Below are 14,983 nucleotides of genomic sequence, written 5' to 3' on the forward strand. Positions count from 1 at the left end.
CATTATGGGCCTCAACTAACAGCAAGAAAAGTTTATGAAGCTGGATTCTATTGGCCTACAATTTACAAAGACGCACACCTTCTTTGCAAATCCTGTGATGCATGTCAAAGGGCCGGAAAAATAAGTCAACGTGATGAAATGCCGCAAAATGTCATCCAAGTATGTGAAGTATTTGACATTTGGGGTATTGACTTTATGGGTCCATTTCCAAAATCTCATAATAATCTATATATACTCGTAGCCATTGATTATGTATCTAAATGGGCGGAAGCGCAAGCTTTCCCAACTAACGATGCACGAGTTGTAGTCAACTTTTTAAAACGTCTTTTTGCAAGGTTTGGAACACCGAAAGCTTTAATAAGTGATCGGGGAACTCATTTTTGTAATAATCAACTTGAGAAAGTTCTTAAAAGATATGGAGTAACTCATAAAATCTCCACCGCATATCATCCACAAAAAAGTGGACAAGTTGAAAATACCAACCGAGCTTTAAAACGTATTCTAGAGAAAACCGTAGGATCAAATTCGAAGGAATGGTCCATTAAATTGGAGGATGCACTCTGGGCTTTTAGAACAGCCTACAAAACTCCAATTGGAACCACACCTTTTAGACTTGTTTATGGAAAAGCATGTCATCTTCCAGTAGAAATTGAACACAAAGCATTTTGGGCTTTGAAGACATGTAATCTTGATTTACATGAAGCCGGACGTCTACGATTAAGTCAACTAAACGAATTAGAAGAATTAAGACATGAAGCATACGAAAATTCGTTAATCTATAAAGAAAGAACGAAGAAATGGCATGATAAAAGAATCAGAAGTTCAAAAGAATTTAAAGAAGGAGACAGAGTTCTTCTTTTCAATTCACGATTCAAGCTATTTCCTGGAAAATTGAAATCAAGATGGTCTGGACCATTCATAGTCAAAAGAGTTTTCCCATACGGAACGATAGAATTAATAAATTCAAATGGGATGGAATTTAAAGTTAATGGTCACAGAGTTAAACATTACATACATGGTCCGATGGAAGTCGACAACGAAGTTAATCACAATTTCAATACCACAGCTAACTAAGTGTGGGGAGAATCAAGTCTTTAAAGGATAATATGTATTTCTGTTAGAGTTAGATTGTCTGTTTTCGTGTAGTTCTCGAAAATGGAACACGTATAGTCTTTCCCTAGCAGACCCTAAAGAACTAGTCTTCTCCCCCCATTCTGAATTTTTATTTTTTTTAGGTTTTTACGAAATGAAGACTGCCTGTGAACTAAACCATGGTCTAATGCTACACGCTTTGATCACTAAAAGAAATAATGACATACTACCGAGTGAATTAGTATCAGTAATCAGAGAAAGAATGGACGGAGTTAGAAAAGAATCCAGATGCGAAGATAATAAGTTACAATTTGGTAAAGGAAAATCAAAATCCGCAGCGAAAAGAAGAGCACGACACCTAGAACGATGTCACAAATGCGGAAAATGGTCACATGGAGGTAAATGTTCAAATAATCAAACCTATTCAAATACCGAATTTGTTACTTTATGCAGAGACGGACCGTTCATATGTTTAGAAGAAAAGACACTGAATGCTCGAGGTTACGCCTATGTAGCCATGGAAAATCAATTAAACCGACTATCTTATGAATGGAATAGATCATATAACTAAGAAATCTATTTCACAGGTATGTCTGTACAGTTTTTATTTTTATTTTTATTTTTAACCTTTTGATAATAAACGCTAATTTGTTCGCTAAAAAGTATTAAATTGGTATTGAATAAAATTAGGTTTGGCGACCGAAATTATTGATATCATTCAAAAATTTATTACATCACTGCGAAATTTAACGTTTATTCTTAAGGTATAAATATCTTTAATCAATCAACCCAAAATATTTCAAAAATTCGTCATGAGTTAAATTAGGTCTTGAAACCGAAATTACTTTACCGAAAAGAGGGGCGCATATTTTTGATAATATTTGATTGATTAAAGTGGGATAAAAAGACAAAAAGATTTTTAATTTTATTTTTACCATGTTTTTAATCTTAATATTTAAATCTTAAATTAATATTGTAAACTTTGTAAAAACAATATATTTAAAATATTTGAAAAATTAATATAAGTTTGATATGAATTTATAAATTTTTAAATTAAGTTTGGTGTGAATTTTTAATTTTTAAAATATAAATTTTTAATTTTATGCATTTCAAATTTTAAGTTTGGTGTGAATTTTTAATATTAATTTTGAATTTCATATCTAAGTTGTGTGAATTTAAAAACAAAAATTTACTTTATCTCATTAAGTTAAGAATATGATTTTTAAAAATTCGTCGTAAGTTGAAGACTAGGTCTTTGAACTGAAATTGCTTTACCCGAGGGAGGGACGAGAACTTTTATTATCATTATTTTTAATCTTATTGATTTAAAGTATGCCAAAAACATTGAAAAAACCCAAAAATCTTAGCTTTTAAAACAATCGCTACAAAAAGACAAATTTTAAAATTTTGTCGAAGGACGGACTAGGACATCGATCCGAAACGACCTCGTCCTAAATAACAAGGGAAACAAAATTTTAAAATTAATTACTAAATTGTTTTAATAAGTTAATGACTAAAAAAAAAAAAAAAAAAAGAGCAACTCCGCGACTCGCGGAGTTTGAAGTACAAAACCTCCGCGAGTCGCGGAGGGACTAAAAACCGGAAAAAAAATATAACTGCAGAACAGATCAGTCCCAACCCCAAAACAATAAAAATACAGCTCGAAACACTCCGCAAAAACACGAAAAAAAACCCCCCAAAATCCCAATTTTTAACCGTTAATCACCAAATTTTTTGCTAAAATCATGTTGAGAAGGATGCTATATAAGAATTACTCAATAAAAACGGTAAATTTCTACACCTAAACACCATTTAATTCGAAATTTGGTGTTCTTGAGCTATTTTTTCCCCAATTTGATTTTGATGCTTTTTAGTGTAATTAAGCTTAAATTGTTTATGTATTATGCTTGTATAACCTAGATTGATGCTGTTTAACATGATTAGAAGCCTTAAACTTCAAATTTTGAGTAATCTAGGGTTTGTGTTCTTGAGCAAATTTGGGGCTTTTTGATATAAACAGGTTATGGCCGATTTTTGTCATGAATTGTTGCTAAATTGAGTAGTGTAACATGTATAGGTAGTTAAATGATCCAAACTTTGAGCCTAAACATGATTTTGAGAATTAAAGTGGACTTTTTCAAGTCCAAAATTCATGAACTTGATTTTTGAAAGATAATGCCATTTGAGACTAGTTTAATTGCTAGTAATGATTATTTTGACATGTTATTTGAGTTGAATGCTTATGAACTTGGCGAAAATTTTCGTATATGCTTATTTGAAAAAGTGTAGATTTGATAAAAATGTGAAAATGAGCTTAAGTTTGATATAAATTGATAATGTCATTGTAATTATTTTGATTGATGATTTTGCTGACACTAATGCATATTTGGATGCACAAAAATTGTGTTTGATGTGTTTTGCAGAATGAAAGGGGTGAATCTTCATCCCAAGCCCGCAATGCTCCTGGTGAGAATTTGGAACAACAGGAGGTAGATAACTACTACAAGCAGGATGTACCTCATCCAGTCATGACCTTTTCAGATATGCACTTGGAAGAGTTGCACCCGAACCTGAGATTTGACAGACTTTGGATAGATTATCCAAAATATCAACGGGGTTTACATACTCTTCATTCCAAGGTTGTTGAGGTACCAAGGGTCATAGAATGGGGACCCTTAGAAGCTGTAGAATTGGCCGAGCCAATTAGGGAATTACTTGTACAGAGGTATGGTAATTCTTCTTTTAATGACTGGATATGTTTATTCACCATACGCAGACCTGTATATAAAGTATGGTGTGAAGAATTGTTATGTAGTATAGAGTTGAATGATCGGGTAGCTAGTTTAACCGATCGTTCTTTTATTAGATTTTTGTTAGGCGGTTCGATGCGACACATGTCTTTACTGGACATGGCTCAGGCATTACGTATATATACGCCTGAGGAGTTAGCGTCTGCCGATTGTAGAGGATTGATACTAAACGGTAGAAAGATAGATGAGAATTTTGATACACACGGTGTGTGGAGTCAAATGACAAGCCATCACCGTTTCAAAGGGGGAAATTACTCTTATTTGGATATAGATAGAGCCGAATTAAGAGTGATACATAGGTTTTTAGCTAATTCGATTACACAAAGGGGTAAAAACAAAGAAAAGGTAAATGAACAAGATTTGTTTTACCATATGTGTATTCGAGACCCACAAAGCGATGTAAGTATACCATATTGTGTGGGTTATTATTTATCAGCTATGGTTCGGGGGATGCGACCACATAGCATAATAGGAGGTGGTATTTTTATTACTTTGATTGGTGAATATCTCGGTGTGGATATAAGTCGGGGGGATTATTACTAGAAGAGCCGGAACCCCGCGATACTATAGGTTTAAATGTATACCATGGTACGAAAGTTTTGAAGAGGCGAAATAACGCCGCTGTACGATACCATGGTAGACATCCACAGGTGGAGAGAAACCAGGAGCAAGGTAATGTAGGAGGGGGGAATGAGATGCAAGAAATGCATAGGTTTATAGCTTCTCAGGAATACGAAAATGCTAGACAGAGAGCATTTGAAGATTGGAAAGTTCATCAGAACCAGATCATAGCTCATTGCCAACATATAGGTAGAAACTATATTCCTACACCGAAACCCGTCTTCCCTCCTTGGTCGATAGAGATGCAGCCACCATATCCTACGTATGACCCTGCCGAATCATTCTATAGCACTTATGGTTATGCCTGGAACCCCTATTGGTACCAATATCATCCTTAGTTTACTTATTATTTTTTTTATTTTGTAATTTGTAATTATTGATATGTTTAATATTATTGTTAATATTGTAATCATTTTTATAATTATCTAACTTTTATTCTTAGATTTTAATAATTTTTGAATGTGGGGTAATATACCAAACTTCAAAAATATGTATATATGTTTGCAGTTTATCTTATGTACACAACAGGGTAAAACAACGCATTTTCAAAGACTGGCATTAAGTTCAGCAAAAGCAACTAATTTTGACGACAAGATGCAAAATATATGTGAAATAACAACAAGACGGAATGAACAAATGATGTGCACCATTTATCATTCAGCAAACAAACGCCAATATATTTGGAAACTTTGGTAAAAATTTAATCATTTTCACACTAATAACCCTCAATAATTTAAATTGTTACTAATTTCTTGCAAATGAGGGCATTGCAAGATCTTAAGTGTGGGAAGGGGTTAAATTCTTTCAGATTTTAAAATTTTTATATTAAACACTTGGTTACCATTAAAAATACTAGTAAAGCAGTAGTTGTATTAGAACCTAGTCTTATATACTGACTACCCAATTCTAGTAAAATTTTTCAAAATTTTCAATTAAATGAATTCAAATCATGTTTATACATATTTATGAACGATAAAACTAGGTTTTAACACCGAAATTATTGTTACCTCGGAAAGGACATAAATTGAGAAACAAACTAAAATGTTAAAATTCATTTAAAATGGAATAGAGGACGATAAAAAGGAAAATAAAAGCCAAGTGTGGGAAAATTTACCAAGTTATTTTAAACATATGTCACATATATCTGTAACAAATAACTGAAAATACTTTTGCTTTGAACTAAACTAAACTGTTTTACCCGATGAAAGAAAAGAAGAGATGGATCTACATGATGAATCAATTCCATCATTAAAAGGAAGTAAAGTCTTCCTAAAAAGAAACGCGCTTCTTGATTTAGGTCATGAAGTTGTCGTCCAGACCAGCTGTAGGTTGACGAAAAATCTAGAAAAGTCATCTCTAAAATCAGCAGGAAATCCACGGACCTCAGCATTAAACAGGGTCGCCAAGTGGTCAGATTTATCCTAACCATGAGAAGGATTTATCTCGTACAATGGGGGGGCACCATGCAAATTAGCTGGATAAGACTAATGAATCAGATCCCCAGAAAGGATAATCTCCTTAAAAGATTAAAAATCAGCTTTTAAGACTGATATTACTCAATCCTAGAGATTGACCTTAAAGATTGAGAATTACAAACTCATGGAATTCAATGATATCTAAACTCGAGCTTAAACGAGAAAATATTTTGATCAAAATTACAAACCGATTTGTTTTCTGAAAACCCTATTTTCAATGCGTTCATTACCATTGAACGTAAAATCCTAGGAATTCACCTGGAATTCATTAGGTCACCTGAACTAAATCGGGTGTCAACCGTAAGAACGGTGGTTGCATAGCATGGTCAAAGACAGGACCTTGTGCCAGACCAAAAAAAATTATAAGGGAGAGCTTTACTATTGCTCCTACCAAGGATAGTAATTACGTCCGACACGTTATAGACCATAATCAAAAGCATGTCACGGGACATTGCCTTAACAGTTGCTTGTTCAACGCTTTCCTTTACAACCGGACGGTAGTTTACCGAAAGGTAATATACGGGACAAGTAAACTAGACGTGTTGCTTTCCAAATACAAGGTTAGCAAGTGGGTGACACAAAACCGCAAGTTTTGAGCTAAAATTTTCAAATCTGAAACCCACCAAACCCACAAAAATATTTTGCAAACACCGGTAAAGGGTTATTCCGGAAAACTTAGCTAGGGTAAAAAACTAGATTTAATTTTCAAAAGATCAAATGTTTTCATAAAGATCCAATTTCCTTAATGGATCTAAATTTTTATAGTCATGTGGGACTGTAAACCATATCGTTACTACCATTGTTTATACCGCCGTATAGAAATCACTGATGTACAAAGTGTGAAGAATAAAGAAGTGATTCTAGTATTTCAAGACAATATTGCTTGAGGACAAGCAACGCTCAAGTGTGGGAATATTTGATAATGCTAAAAACGAACATATATTTCATAGCATTATTCCTCAAGAAAGACAAGCTTTTAGTTGCAATTGTTCTATTTACAAGAGATATTCGTTTAAATAATAAAAGGTGAAGACAAAAGACAGATTCGACGAATTGAAGACGCAAACGACCAAAAAGCTCAAAAGTACAAAAGACAATCAAAAAGGTTCCAATTATTGATAAGAAACGTCTCGAAATTACAAGAGTACAAGATTCAAAACGCAAAGTACAAAATATAAAATTGTACGCAAGGACGTTCGAAAATCCGGAACCGGGACTAAAGTCAACTCTTAAAGCTCGACGCAACGGACTAAAAATTACAAGTTAACTATGTATATAAATATAATATAATATATAATTAATTATATTAATTATATATATATTATATATATATATTAAAAACCGTCGGCGGAGAAAACTCCAAGGACTGAGCTGTAATTTCTATCTCCGCGACTCGCGGAGTTTGAAGGGGATTTTGCCGCGAGTCGCGGAGCCCCAAAAATCAACTCTGGCTATAAAGCCAACCGAATTCTGATCAAAAATCATCATCTTTTTTTCTTCCTCATTCATACGTAAAACTTATATATATATATAATTTATATTTTAATTTTAATTTTAATTATAATAATAAGGGTATGTTAGCGAATGTTGTAAGGGTGTAAGTCGAAATTCTGTCCGTGTAACGCTACGCTATTTTTAATCATTGTAAGTTATGTTCAACCTTTTTATATTAATGTCTCGTAGCTAAGTTATTATTATGCTTATTTAAAACGAAGTAATCATGATGTTGGGCTAATTACTAAAATTGGGTAATTGGGCTTTGTACCATAATTGGGGTTTGGACAAAAGAACGACACTTGTGGAAACTAGACTATGGGCTATTAATGGGCTTTATATTTGTTTAACTAAATGAAAGTTTGTTAATGTTAATATAAAGATTTACAATTGGGCGTCCCTATAAATTACCATATACACTCGATCGGACACGATGGGCGGGGTATTTATATGTACGAATAATCGTTCATTTAACCGGACACGGGAATGGATTAATAGCCACTAGAATAATTAAAACAGGGGTGAAATTACATTCAAGGGTAATTGGTGTAATTGTTAACAAAGTAGTAAAACCTTGGTTTACACGCAGTCGATAACCTGGTGTATTCATTAAACAAAGTATTAAAACCTTGTTACAATTCGAATCCCCAATTAGTTGGAATATTTAACTTCGGGTATAATAATAATTTGACGAGGACACTCGCACTTTATATTTATGACTGATGGACTATTATGGACAAAAACCAGACGGACATATTAAATAATCCAGGACAAAGGACAATTAACCCATGGGCATAAAACTAAAATCAACACGTCAAACATCATGATTACGGAAGTTTAAATAAGCATAATTCTTTTATTTCATATTTAATTTCCTTTATTTTATATTTAATCGCACTTTTAATTATCGTACTTTTTAATTATCGCAACTTTATTTTATCGCATTTTTATTACTCGCAATTTCATTATCGTTATTTACTTTACGCTTTAAATTAAGTCTTTTATTTATTTAATATTTTACATTAGGTTTTAACTGCGACTAAAGTCTTAAAATCGACAAACCGGTCATTAAACGGTAAAAACCCCCCCTTTATAATAATAATATTACTTATATATATATTTGTATTTTTAATAAAAGTAAACTAATATAGCGTTGAACTTTGTTTAAAGATTTCCCTGTGGAACGAACCGGACTTACTAAAAACTACACTACTGTACGATTAGGTACACTGCCTATAAGTGTTGTAGCAAGGTTTAAGTATATCCATTCTATAAATAAATAAATATCTTGTGTAAAATTGTATCGTATTTAATAGTATTTTCCTAGTAAAATATAAACTATTTTATATACACCTCGCTGCACATCAGTTTGGAACACCGAAAGCTTTAATAAGTGATCGGGGAACTCATTTATGTAATAATCAACTTGAGAAAGTTCTCAAAAGATATGGAGTAACTCATAAAATCTCCACCGCATATCATCCACAAACAAGTGGACAAGTTGAAAATACCAACCGAGCTTTAAAACGTATTCTAGAAAAAACTGTATGATCAAATCCGAAGGAATGGTCCATTAAATTGGAGGATGCACTCTGGGCTTTTAGAACAGCCTACAAACTCCAATTGAAACCACACCTTTTAGACTCGTTTATGGAAAAGCTTGTCATCTTCCAGTAGAAATTGAACACAAAGCATTTTGGGCTTTGAAGACATGTAATCTTGATTTACATGAAGCTGGACGTCTACGGTTAAGTCAACTAAACGAATTAGAAGAATTAAGACATAAAGCATACGAAAATTCGTTAATCTATAAGGAAAGAATGAAGAAATGGTATGATAAAAGAATCAGAAGTTCAAAAGAATTTAAAGAAGGAGACAGAGTTCTTCTTTTCAATTCACGATTCAAGCTATTTCCTGGAAAATTGAAATCAAGATGGTCTGGACCATTCATAGTCAAAAGAGTTTTCCCATACGGAATGATAGAATTAATAAATTCAAATGGGATTGAATTTAAAGTTAATGGTCACAGAGTTAAACACTACATAGATAGTCCGATGGAAGTCGACAACGAAGTTAATCACAATTTCGATACCACAGCTAACTAAGTGTGGGGAGAATCAAGTCTTTAAAGGATAATATGTATTTCTGTTAGAGTTAGATTGTCTGTTTTCGTGTAGTTCTCGAAAATGGAACCCGAATGGTCTTTCCCTAGCAGACCCTAAAGAACTAGTCTTCTCCCCCCATTCTGAATTTTTTTTTTTTAGGTTTTTATGAAATGAAGACTGCCTGTGAACTAAACCATGGTCTAATGCTACACACTTTGATCACTAAACGTAATAATGACACACTTCCGAGTGAACTAGTATCAGTAATCAGAGAAAGATTGGACGGAGTAAGAAAAGAATCCAGATGCGAAGATAATAAGTTACAATTTGGTAAAGGAAAATCAAAATCCGAAGCGAAAAGAAGAGCACGACACCTAGAAAGATGTCACAAATGCGGAAAATGGTCACATGGAGGTAAATGTTCAAATAATCAAACCTATTCAAACACCGAATTTGTTACTTTATGTAGAGATGGACCGTTCATATGTTTAGAAGAAAAAACACTGAATGCTCGAGGTTACGCCTATGTAGCCATGGAAAATCAATTAAACCGACTATCTTATGAATGGGATAGATCATATCACTAAGAATACTATCTCACAGTCAAGTCTGTACAGTTTTTATTTTTATTTTTAACCTTTTGATAATAAACGCTAATTTGTTCGCTATAAAGTATTAAATTGGTATTGAATAAAATTAGGTTTGGCGACCGAAATTACTGATATCATACAAAAATTTATTACATCACTGCGAAATTTAACGTTTATTCTTAAGGTATAAATATCTTTAATCAATCAACCCAAAATATTTTAAAAATTCTTCATGAGTTAAATTAAGTCATGGAACCGAAATTACTTTACCGAAAAGAGGGGCGCATATTTTTGATAATATTTGATTGATTAAAGTGGGATAAAAGCCAAAAAGATTTTTAATTTTATTTTTACCATGTTTTTAAAATTAATATATAAATCTTAAATTAATATTGTGAACTTTGTAAGATCAATATATTTAAGTTTGTCAATATTTGAAAAATTTTAATATTTTTAATATAAGTTTGTATGTATAACAACAAAATTAAATATAAGTTTGGTGTGAATTTATAATATGAATTTTTAATTAAGTTTGGTGTGAATTTTTAATTTTATGCATTTTAAATTTAAGTTTGTTGTGAATTTAAAAACAAAAATTTACTTTATTTCGCTAAGTTAAAAATATGATTTTTAAAATTCGTCGTAAGTTGAAGACTAGGTCTTTGAACCGAAATTGCTTTACCCGAGGGAGGGACGAGAACTTTTATTATCATTATTTTTAAACTTATTGAATTAAAGTATGCCAAAAACATTAAAAAAACCCAAAAATCTTAGCTTTTAAAACAATCGCTACAAAAAGACAAATTTTAAAATTTTGTCGAAGGACGGACTAGGACATCGATCCGAAACGACCTCGTCCTAAAACAAAGGAAAACAAAATTTTAAATTTATTTTATATTTGTTTTATAAGTTAAGATTTAAAAAAAAAGCACCGCGACTCGCGGAGTTTGATGGGCAAAATCACCGCGACTCGCGGAGTTCAGAAATTACAGAAAAAAATAAAAACGCTGGAATCAGCTCAGTCCACACACAACACCCACATAAACTGCAAAAAATACCGAAAAATTACTCCCAAAATCGAATTTTTTCACCGAAAATCATCAAATCTTTTACTAAAATCATGTTAAGAAGGATGCTATCAAGGAATTACTCAAGAAAAACGGTAAATTTCTACACCTAAACACCATTTAATTCGAAAATTAGTGTTCTTGAGCAATTTTTCCCCAATTCGATTTTAATGCTTTTTAGTGTAATTATGCTTAAATTGCTTGTGTATTATGCTTGTATAACCTAGATTGATGCTATTTAACATGATTAGAAGCCTTAAACTTCAAATTTTGAGTAATCTAGGGTTTGTGTTCTTGAGCAAATTTGGGGCTTTTTGATATAAACAGGTTATGGTCGATTTTTGTCATGAATTATTGCTAAATTAAGTAGTGTAACATGTTTAGGTAGTTAAATGATCCAAACTTTGAGCCTAAACATGATTTTGAGAAGTAAAGTGGACTTTTTCAAGTCTAAAATTCATGAACTTGATTTTTGAGAGATAATGCAATTTGAAACTTGTTTAATTGCTAGTAATGATTATTTTGACATGTTATTTGAGTTGAATGCTTATGAACTTGGTGATCATTTTCGTATATGCTTATTTGAAAAAGTGTAGATTTGATAAAAATATGAAAATGATCATAAGTTTGATATAAATTGGACATGTCATTGTAATTATTTTGATTGATGATTTTGCTGACACTAATGCATATTTGGATGCACAAAAATTGTGTTTGATGTGTTTTGCAGACTGAAAGGGGTGAATCTTCATCCCAAGCTCGCAATGCTCCTCCTGAGAATGCGGAACAACAGGATGTTGATAGCTATTATAAACAAGATATACCTCATCCAGTTATGACATTTTCAAATATGCACTTGGAAGATTAGCACCCGAACCTGAGATTTGACAGACTTTGGATAGATTATCCAAAATACTCAAGGGGCTTGCATACTCTTCATTCTAAATCTGTTGAAGTACCTAGGGTAATAGAATGGGAACTGTTAGAAGCTGTAGAATTGGCCGGGCCAATTAGAGAATTACTTACACAGAGGTATGGTAATTCTACTTTTAACGATTGGGTACGATTATTCAACATGTGTAGACCTGTATATAAAGTATGGTGTGAAGAATTGTTGTGTAGTATAGAAATAAATGATCGGGTAGCTAGTTTAACTGATCGATCTTTTATTAGATTTTTGTTAGGAGGTTCGATGCGCCACATGTCTCTACTAGACATGGCTCAGGCCTTACGTATATATACGCCTGAGGAGTTAGCATCTGCCGATTATAGAGGGTTGATATTGAACGGTAGGAAAATTGATGAAAATTTTGATACGCATGGTGTATGGAGTCAAATGACTAGCCATCACCGATTTAAAGGGGGAAATTACTCTTATTTGGATATAGATAGAGCTGAATTAAGAGTAATTCATAGGTTTTTAGCCAATTTAATTACACAACGAGGTAAGAATAAGGAAAAGGTAAATGAACAGGATTTGTTTTATCACATGTGTATTCGAGACCCACAAAGCGCTGTAAGTATACCGTATTGTGTGGGTTATTATTTATTAGCTATGGTTAGGGGGATGAGACCACACAGTATAATAGGAGATGGTATATTTATTACATTAATTGCTGAGTATCTCAATGTGGATATAAGTCGGGGGGGATTATTAGTCGAAGAACCAGAACCCCGCGATACAATAGGTTTAAATGTATACCATGGTGCGAAGGTTTTGAAGAGGTGAAATAACGCCGCAGTACAATACCATGGTAGATATTCACAGGTTGAGAGAAACCAACAGCCAGGTAATGTGGGAGGGGGAAATGAAATGACAGAAATGCAAAGGTTTATAGCTTCACAAGAGTATGAAAATGCTAGACATTGAGCATTTGAAGATTGGCAAGCTCATCAAAACCAAATCATAGCTCATTGCCAACATGTAGGTAGAAACTATATTCCTACTCCATCGCCCGTATTTCCTCCCTGGTCTATAGAGATCCAACCACCGTATCCTACGTATAACCCAGCCAAAGCATTCTATAACACATACGGTTATGCATGGATGTACAAAGTGTGAAGAATAAAGAAGTGATTCTAGTATTTCAAGACTATATTGCTTGAGGACAAGCAACGCCCAAGTGTGGGAATATTTGATAATGCAAAAAATGAACATATATTTCATAGCATTATTCATCAAGAAAGACAAGCTTTTAGTTGCAATTGTTCTATTTACAAGTGATTTTCATTTAAATAATAAAAGGTGAAGACAAAAGACAGATTCGACGAATTGAAGACGCAAACGACCAAAAAGCTCAAAAGTACAAAATACAATCAAAGAGGTTCCAATTATTGATAAGAAACGTCTCAAAATTACAAGAGTACAAGATTCAAAACGCAAAGTACGAGATATTAAATTGTACGCAAGGACGTTCGAAAATCCGGAACCGGGACCAGAGTCAACTCTCAACGCTCGACGCAACGGACTAAAAATTACAAGTCAACTATGCACATAAATATAATATAATATTTAAATAATTCTTAAAAATTATTTATATATTATATTTATATTTAAATCCGTCGGCAAACAAAGAGCCAAGGCTGAGTGAGCTGTAAAAACGAACTCCGCGACTTGCGGAGTTCGAAGACTAAAAGAACCGCGACTCGCGGAGCTCACCTGGACGAAAATTCCTATAAAAGCCAGCGAATTCTGATCGTAAAAATATCCACAAAATCTCTCTTTCTCTATATGTAAACGTAATATATATATATATATATATATATATATATATATATATATATATATATATATATATATATATATATATATATATATATATATATATATTTTAATTTTAATTTTAATTTTAATTATAATTCTAATAATAAGGGTATGTTAGCGAATGTTGTAAGGGTGTAAGTCGAAATTATGTCCGTGTAACGCTACGCTATTTTTAATCATTGTAAGTTATGTTCAACCTTTTTAATTTAATGTCTCGTAGCTAAGTTATTATTATGCTTATTTAAAACGAAGTAATCATGATGTTGGGCTAATTACTAAAATTGGGTAATGGAGCTTTGTATCATAATTGGGGTTTGGACAAAAGAACGACACTTGTGGAAATTAGACTATGAGCTATTAATGGGCTTTATATTTGTTTAACTAAATGATAATTTTTTAATTTTAATATAAAGATTTACAATTGGACGTCCCTATAAATAACCATATACACTCGATCGGACACGATGGGAGGGGTATTTATATGTACGAATAATCGTTTATTTAATCGGACACGGGAATGGATTAATAGCCACTAGAATTATTAAAACAAGGGTGAAATTATGTACAAGGACACTTGGCATAATTGATAACAAAGTATTAAAACCTTGGGTTACACGCAGTCGACATCCTGGTGTAATTATTAAACAAAGTATTAAAACCTTGTTACAGTTTAAGTCCCCAATTAGTTGGAATATTTAACTTCGGGTATAAGGATAATTTGACGAGGACACTCACACTTTATATTTATGACTGATGGACTGTTATGGACAAAAACTAGACGGACATATTAAATAATTCAGGACAAAGGACAATTAACCCATATGCATAAAACTAAAATCAACACGTCAAACATCATGATTACGGAAGTTTAAATAAGCATAATTCTTTTATTTCATATTTAATTTCCTTTATTTTATATTTAATTGCACTTCTAATTATCGCACTTTTATTTATTGTTATTATAT

At 32.5% G+C, this 14,983-nt stretch overlaps 1 protein-coding gene across 1 annotated transcript in view; it reads right to left on the reverse strand.

Moving 5' to 3' along the window:
* LOC139854189 (uncharacterized) overlaps nucleotides 1–14,983 on the reverse strand; it is a 32,392-nt gene that overhangs the window by 16,540 nt on the left and 869 nt on the right. The gene's annotated exons all lie outside the window — the stretch shown is intronic.

This window comes from Rutidosis leptorrhynchoides, chromosome 6 (assembly GCF_046630445.1).
Source record: "Rutidosis leptorrhynchoides isolate AG116_Rl617_1_P2 chromosome 6, CSIRO_AGI_Rlap_v1, whole genome shotgun sequence".
In the NCBI taxonomy this organism is placed as follows: domain Eukaryota; kingdom Viridiplantae; phylum Streptophyta; class Magnoliopsida; order Asterales; family Asteraceae; genus Rutidosis; species Rutidosis leptorrhynchoides.